Below are 7,757 nucleotides of genomic sequence, written 5' to 3'. Positions count from 1 at the left end.
TCATCAGCGAGCGACGGCGGAGAAAAGCGCTCCAACGGTTTAGTGCCCCGTCCCTCTCGTAAGGACGCGCCTGGTCGTGGCGTCATTGCCGAGACGACAAGAAGAGGCGACTATATGGGGCGTGAGCGGACGCGCGGGGAGGCTGGTGGTGTCTGTTCGGTGCGTCCGTTGTGTCCCTTCCCGTCTCCTGTACCGTGGGGCTGGCCCTTCACCCGGCTCCCGAGGGAGTCGGTTCCTCAGCCCGACTGGCGCATGCGCTCCCCTTCCTTTGGCCCGGGGCAGCGCGCTGTGGGGCGGGAAGGGAGGGCGAGGTTGAGCGGCCTCAGCAAGGACGGGCTGGCTCTGCACCTGCCCTGATTCTAGGCTGCGCAGGGCCGGGGAGTGGGGGTGGGGAGCAGAAAGCAGATCGGCCAGGCACACAAACCCTGAAGACTCGAGCAAGATCCTGAGGCTTCTTCACGACAGGGCATTGGCCGCCGGTCCTGTGAGTGGATCCTTTTGTTGTCCAAACCAAGTGATACCACCTCATTGCCCCAGCATAGTTCCCTGGGTTTTTTTGGACTGTCCTCCTGGCTCTCATGGGGGACTGCCTCCCTTCTAAGATTGGCACTGTAAAGCTCCCCTTCCACTCTGTGTTCAGCCCAGGGTGTGTTTTCCTCCAAGACTGATTTCTTTGACTCCTTCGATACACTGGTGCTTGTGCTGTCCTCACCTCCAGCCTGGGCTGGATCTCTTTGCTGAAGCCCACTGAACTTCCAACAGTGAGAAGACTGAAATGCTCTATCAGCCTGCTCTAGGCCAGGAATGTGAGCTTTCCTGTCCCTCCCCCCAGCCCATATTACTGTTATGAGAGAGACCCAGGAGGTAATCAAGCACTTCTACCTCAGGAGCGGCCTCTCCCAGAGGGTGACTGTTAATGAGGAGATCCAGCACAGGATCTGATGCGCAAGTGACTCCTTTGGGGAATGGCTTTGGCATACCTTTTTTGATTGTCATCTCTTGAAAGATGCCAAGATCCAGATCTACAGTGCATTCATCATGGCCACTCTCCCCTATGGATGTAAAACACGGGTGACAGGGCTTTAGATGACCTACCCTCATCATCTCAAGAGCCTGGCCAGGTATTGCCAACAATACCTCTGGAAAATCCTCTGCATGAAATGAAATGGGAGGATCGGCACACAGATGCTAGCATCCTTGCTCTGCAGCCAGAATTACTATTGAGTCAGTGATACTCAAGCACTAAATTCCCTGGATTGGTCATTGTGTGCAGATGCTCGTCTCTTGACTCCCAAAGCAAGTGCTCTATTCCCAGCTTAGCTGTGGCTTGAGATCTTGTGGTGGTCAGAGGAAATGCTACAAGGATGCTTGAATACGTACCTGAAGAACATAAATGCTGACATGGAGAACAGTGGTGCTGCAGCCTCAACCAGGTGGCAGCCCACTTTGAGGTAAAGCGTCTTGCCTTTGAAGCAGAGAAGAGAGAGCAGGGAAAGGAAAAGAAGAGAAATCCCAGCGTATGGCTTATTCTCCCCCATGGAAAAACTTGCAACTTCTGCAGCTGAATCTGTGACTTGAGGACTGGACTCTTACTTCACTTCAAGACTCATCAAAGAGGCATGATACAGATCATCCTTGAGTCAAGGGATTGCTGATGACAACAGGCCAGGGTGCAGAAAGCAAAGCAGCAGACTGGGTAGGGAAGGGAATTGGAGTGGCACTCAATGAGTGCAGGGCTTAATTTGTGGCATGCCTGTCAAAAAAGTTAACCTCCACTGCTAAACTTTTATGCCCATATAACACACTCCACACTAGACAATTGAACCATCCTAACCATAGCACTTTCAAACGGGTATAATGAAGGCAGGCAGTATTTGAGAAGAAGAGGGGAGTTGAGCACTGGAGAGGTATTGGTTACTGAAAGGCTCTGAAAAGGAAGAACAGGAAGAGACTTAGTGGTTGCACTAGGAGCTCTTTATAGAACTGGGAAAACAAAAAGATCAGAACAGGTGGAAAGAGAGATATGTAGGGATGAGTATCAAAGATTAGCAGTCTTAGAGGGATAAAATTAGAAAGGTTGAGATTCAAAATGAGTTTTAATTAGCAAGGGGTATAAAAGGCAACAAGAATTTCTGTGACTGCATTAGGTAACCATCAGCAAAATACACCCAACACTAATAACAAGAGTTAACCATATGCAAAATACACCTAGCACTAATAAGGAGAGACCATTGAGGCTGCTGATTTTTTTTGTTGTCAAACAACAGCGTTACTGTCTTGAAATTTAACATTTTCATCTTGTAAATGGTATTAAATCCTATTCTTGTGATTTTTTAACCATTTGTATCTCATGTCTTCTCTTTGGGTGCTTTTCATAGCACCCTGAAGACAACCCAAGTCATTGGGAGGATAAAGGTATCTGTATGCATATCCACTGGTTCAGCACCCCTGTTCTCTTTTCTTTGGGACGTTTATGTGAAATTACTGAAATGTTCTTAACAAACATGACTTCTTTAACAAATAGAAAGTGGATTTTGGAAATAGATGGTTTAACATCTGCTTTTGGACTTCTCTTAAACTAAGCTAGGTGAGACATTCTTAGTTGGAAAATGTATTAAAACAAGAATCCAAAAGACTTCTGAAATCAGTCCCCTCTCTGTGACCACTTCAATCTGTCATTCTACATAGGAAAAAATGGCCTAAAACTGCAGTAGAGGAAATTTAGTTTGGAGGTTAGAATAAATGCTCCAACTATGATGGTGATCAAGTGTTGGAACAGGCTACTTAGAAAAATTGTGGAATCTCTGTTGCTGGAAATTTTCAAGAGCAGGTTAGACGCATTTGGCTGGGATAATTTAGTTAGGGAGGATCCTGTCTTAAGCAGAGGGCTGGACTGGGTGAGCTCATACTTTCCTATGGTCATAGCATCATACTGCTTTTTAGGGAGGGATAAGTCTTCCTTTGTCAGGCTTCATACAGCTACAACATCTGTTTTACAAAGCAGATACCTCCTCCATTTGGTCTCTTCCTGAGTTTTGTTTGAACTTGCTGCATTCTTTAAGGACTTGTCTTCACAGAAGTTCCTTAATGGGTTCCTCAGTTTTGTTATCCAAGTCATTAACAAAAGTATTTAGTAAGTCCGGGTCCAAGACTTACTGAGATCCTTCTAGAATCCCCTCCTCCCCTAGAATATCCTCCCAGTTAACCACTGGAGACTCCTCTGCTCTTTGAGAAGTTCTCAGCTGGTTTTACACCAGCCTGTTATGACTACATCTAGAACACTTTTCCTTAGCTTTTGAGGTTGCCCTGGGGGATTGTGTCAAAAGCATTACTATACTCAACATCATATACTTTGTCGCCATTATCTACTAAGTCTGTTCCCCTGTCAAAGATGGAAATTGGGTGTATCAAAGGATCATGTCAAACTATTTTGGCTGGTTTGAATAGTTCAGTTTTCCCTGCATCATCTTTTTGTTCTTATTTCCCTGATATTAGCCCACCATACTTTCTTTTCCCTTCCTCCATAGAAAGTTGGAGTGTCTTTCTCCAGTTCTTTGTCTTAAGATGTGAGATGCACAGGAAGAAGCTTTCAGCTGGAGATATTGTGATTTTTTTCTGATTTGAAAAATCTGGAAAAATTACTTTCTTTTTTTATTTTGTCTTTTTTCCTTCCATGTTCCATGTCTAGTCCCAAGTGACTATAGTGGTTTTATAAAAAAAAATAATAATAATTACACATGAAAGCAATATTTATGCCTATTCATTATTCAGAAAATAGGCATATATTGTCCAAAATGAGGAACCTGCAATTCTGTAAATAACAAGTCCATGCGTTTTTAATCAAGTCTTTGGCCTGCCCTTGTCATAACTATCTTTAAATTGGTAATTCTATATCAGTATCCAATTACTTTCTAAATAACTAGTTTTTTATGGCATGTCAACCAAACCAGTAAGAATGTGTTTCAAAATATGCTTTATTGTTGCTAAGTTGGTTGGACAGAAGTGCAGATCATAAAAACTGAGAATTATGTATTTACCATTTGTCTTCATTTTTCTCCCCCACCATTTTAATGCATGAACTGTAATGTTTGCAGATTTAGTGTTTTGGTGGAAATCTGTATCTGTAACAGAAGTAAATGGATTTAAGCTACATTCTGTTGGTCACTTCCTAGCCTCTTCTTCCAGGGTTAACTATGTCAGCAAAATATTGGAAAAGTTCTGTAGCTTCTCTAAATAACTTTTCATTGTAACAGTATTATAATTTCATTATAATCTATATGTTCCTGTGACATTTTTAAGTTGCTTTTTCAAGTTTGATGTCTCTCTGTGGAATCTGTTTTATAAAATGCATTTATTTAATCATGTTCTTCCTTGTAAGCTAAACCTTACACTGAGCACTACTACTCTGAAATTTAGAGGCAGTTTCCTGGAGGTCCCCACCAAGTGATCTGGGCTTATTTAGTCTGGAGAAGAGATAACTGAGGGGAGATTTAATTGCAACTTTCAACTACCTGAAAAGTGGTTACAAAGAGGATAAAGCTAGACTGTTCTCAGTGGTGAAAGATAATAGAACAAGGAGCAATGGGCTCAAGATGTAGCAAGGGAAGTTTGGGTTAGATATCAGGAAAATCTTTCTCACTAGGAGGGTACCGAAGCACTGGAATGGGCTACATAAAGAGGTTGTGGAACCTCCATTGTTAGCGTATTTTAACACCTGCTTAGGTAAAGCCTTGGCTGGGATGATGTAGCTGGGGATGGTTGAATGACCTCCTAGAGGTCCCTTCCAACCCTAATTTTCCATGATTCTGTAATTCTGAGTGTCCTTAACTAACACCTAGACTCTTTTGGGCTAAATAATCTTGAGTCGCTAGGTGTTAGAAGACCTCCTTACCTTCCATAATGTACTTCTATGTTGTATTAGATGGTGGTTTCTCAAAAAAGTGTTGGATGCTGACTATCCATGCTTTAGAACGAGGATGTCAAAGATCTGGCCCACAGAGCCATGCCATATGGACCTGTGGGACCTGTTCTGGACCCTACATGCCAGATCCAACACCGACTGCTCTGGCCAAGTGGGAGTTGAGCCTCATGTGGTGTCCTGCTCAAGCCAGGGTGTGGCAGGAGCTCTCTACAGTGTGAGTCCTGGAGTGTGTACTGCATGCAGCGTAGTCCCAGGGCAGCCAGAGTGTTGTGACTCTTGAGAGTGCATTATATTTTCAGACTTCAGTAACAAACTCACTAGGAAAGTTTTAGGAAAGGGTGTTATAGATTTGTTAGAACTTTGCCAAGATAAAATATTTGTCTAACTATATGTGTAAAATATACTTATCATTCTCCTTGCAAGAATCCATGTCTTTTCAAATAATTGTGTCATGAATATACCTCCAAACTGAGTTGCTTTTAGGGTTCACTATGTGGTATATGTGGATATTCTCTATGCATTAGATAAGCATCATAGGAGTATAGTCTCTAGTTGTAGTTACTTTGAAGCTGAGTTCAGTTTTTTCATTGTCATATCTGTATGTGTTACGATACTTGATATAAATGTACTTTCGTAATTACATGATGTAACTGAAAGATAATCAAGTGAGATAGGTGCCAGATACTCATATGTGCTAAATGCATCCAAGCACTGTCTGCCTGTAAAGGGGAAATCGATTCCTCTATTGCAAAGGCCTCATAGAGTAATGTTCATAGAGAGGGTGAGGGTGGGTGGGTGGCTTTGGGGGCTTTTTAAAGTCTAGCTAGGATGGAATCAAGGTCTTTGAATCTCAGATTTTGGAGGTTCAGTGGTCCTAGCAGCCAGGGCTGGCAGAACCAACAGGAAGGCTGATGGCAGGAAATACTTGCAGGGCTTTCAGGAAGGCTAGGATGTAGCCAGATAAGGGAGCACTTGTTTTGTTTTTCTGCCTTCAAACCTGCTTGTATAGTTTATCTTCTTGCTCATTGCCAGCAGAGGGAATGGTTTCTGGGCAAGTGATATTCCAGGCCTAACCCCTCTTGTAGTAAAGCAGGGGTGGGCAAAATGCAACACGTGGGCCAGAATGACCTGGTGGGCCACATCCATCCGGCCCGTGTGGCCCCTAAAACATTTAGAAAATTAATATTTATCTGCCCTGGGCTGCCTGTCATGCAGGCCCTGATGGCTTGCCAAAACTCAGTAAGCGGCCCTCCACCCAAAATAATTACCCACCCCTGCAGTAAAGGATCCTAATTTTTTTTTTAAAGCCTAGGTGGCCAGCTAGGGCTGGTGAAAATCCCCTTGCTGCAGCTGTAGGGTCCTGTATAAGGGTAGAGGTGCTGAAGCTTGCTGGAGTAAGGGGTTGCACTGGGGCAATCACAGTCTGTTCCTTGAGGCAAGTGGCAATATAGTGGGGAGAAACTCAGGGCTCTAGGGCTCCCCCATGGATGGGTTTGTTACTAATTACTGTTATGTTGCTTTCTAAAAGGAATAAAAACATTTTAAGTGGAAAACTCAATGCATCCTTAAAATGTGAATCTAACCACCAGTGGAAGAAGTATGGGCCAATGGAGATTTGCCTATTGAAACTGTGGAGCTTGGATTCATTCTTGGTTGCTTTCTCTTCAAGCAGGGAATGCCAGTTAACTAAAGAATGAAAGGCTTTGTGTAGATTGGCATAGGCTATTGTATAACTTTGGTGGAATGTAGTTATGGTATTGTCCAAACTGTTACATTAGTTATGACACGGTAGGGAAGGTAGGAATGTTGGTCTTTATGAATTACATTGGAATTTACAAGTTGTATTTAAAGCCCATCTGCTGTTTATTTGCCATCGCAAAAATACAAAAATATTTTGTGACTCCAATCTAGCTGACATTAAATCATTTAAGTGTCATGAAGCCAGGAAAAAAATGTATCTTCCATCAGTGTGTAATAACTAACCTTCAGATTGATTATTAAGATGAAAAGCTGCTGTCTACTGGCTGCTGACCGCAGATATTCTGCAGTTCTTCAAGACAGACTATAGTCTGCAAACACCAACCCAGTTGGGAAGCAACATCTGAGGAACTGGAAAATTTTTTACTATCATTAGGTTTTAAATTCTTCCAGTGGCTGTAATTAACACAGCTTTAAGTTTTTTGCCTCACTTTTTCCCTTTATGTTGTAATTTATGTGCTAGTCCAACAAGTTCTCAAGAGTTTTATGATACTTAACTGCAGTAGGAAACAAGTATATATTATTTCTATAGTAGCTGCTTTAAACAAGTAATAAGAAAACTAAAAACCAAAGTGAATATAATCTTCAGATATGTTGGTTAGCAGCAACTACGTGTGCTGTTTAACATAAAAATGATTGAATAAATAGCCTTGTTTCAAGTGGATACAACTTTTGTGTTTCTGAACAACATTGTTGCCTGCTCTTGCAATGATAGCCTTCAGGTTAATCCTCTAGTGGTAAACCTCAGATTAAACTTCTATGGGAATAAAGTATTTAAAAAAAAAATCATTGTAAAATGAGCAGAAAATAGTTCAGCACAAAGAAGAATACTAAAATGGTATTAAATATTAATAAAAGAACATTCAGACCCAGAAAGCAGTAGCAGTGAGAAGTGGGGGGGGGGATTCTGTTAAAGTTGATTGAAATTAAAAGGGTGTTATATGTGAATTACATGAATGTGCATATGAAATCTGGTGGAATCTGATAGGAAGCTGGGAGTGGGGATTTGGACAGTAGTCCTGGCTGCATTTTAGAGCAGCCACTTGCTCTGTGTGTGTGTGTGTGTGTGTGTGTGTGT

General features: G+C 42.3%; 1 protein-coding gene across 9 annotated transcripts in view; it reads left to right on the top strand.

The window, feature by feature from the left end:
- The first annotated feature begins 19 nt into the window (after window positions 1-19).
- The window catches only part of ANAPC10 (anaphase promoting complex subunit 10), a 61,529-nt gene continuing 53,791 nt past the window's right edge, over window positions 20-7,757 (top strand). For 6 of the 9 annotated variants that reach the window (XM_019534430.1, XM_019534429.1, XM_019534425.1 and 3 more), the window contains exon 1: window positions 70-159. The gene's annotated coding sequence lies outside the window, so the exon portion shown is untranslated. The other 3 variants (XM_019534427.1, XM_019534428.1, XM_019534426.1) reach the window with 3 other exon arrangements.

Source organism: Crocodylus porosus, unplaced genomic scaffold, assembly GCF_001723895.1.
Source record: "Crocodylus porosus isolate Cpor-Errol unplaced genomic scaffold, CroPor_comp1, whole genome shotgun sequence".
Lineage (NCBI taxonomy): Eukaryota > Metazoa > Chordata > Crocodylia > Crocodylidae > Crocodylus > Crocodylus porosus.
Note: the sequence above shows the minus strand (reverse complement) of the source record. Positions and strands in the feature narration are given on the sequence as shown.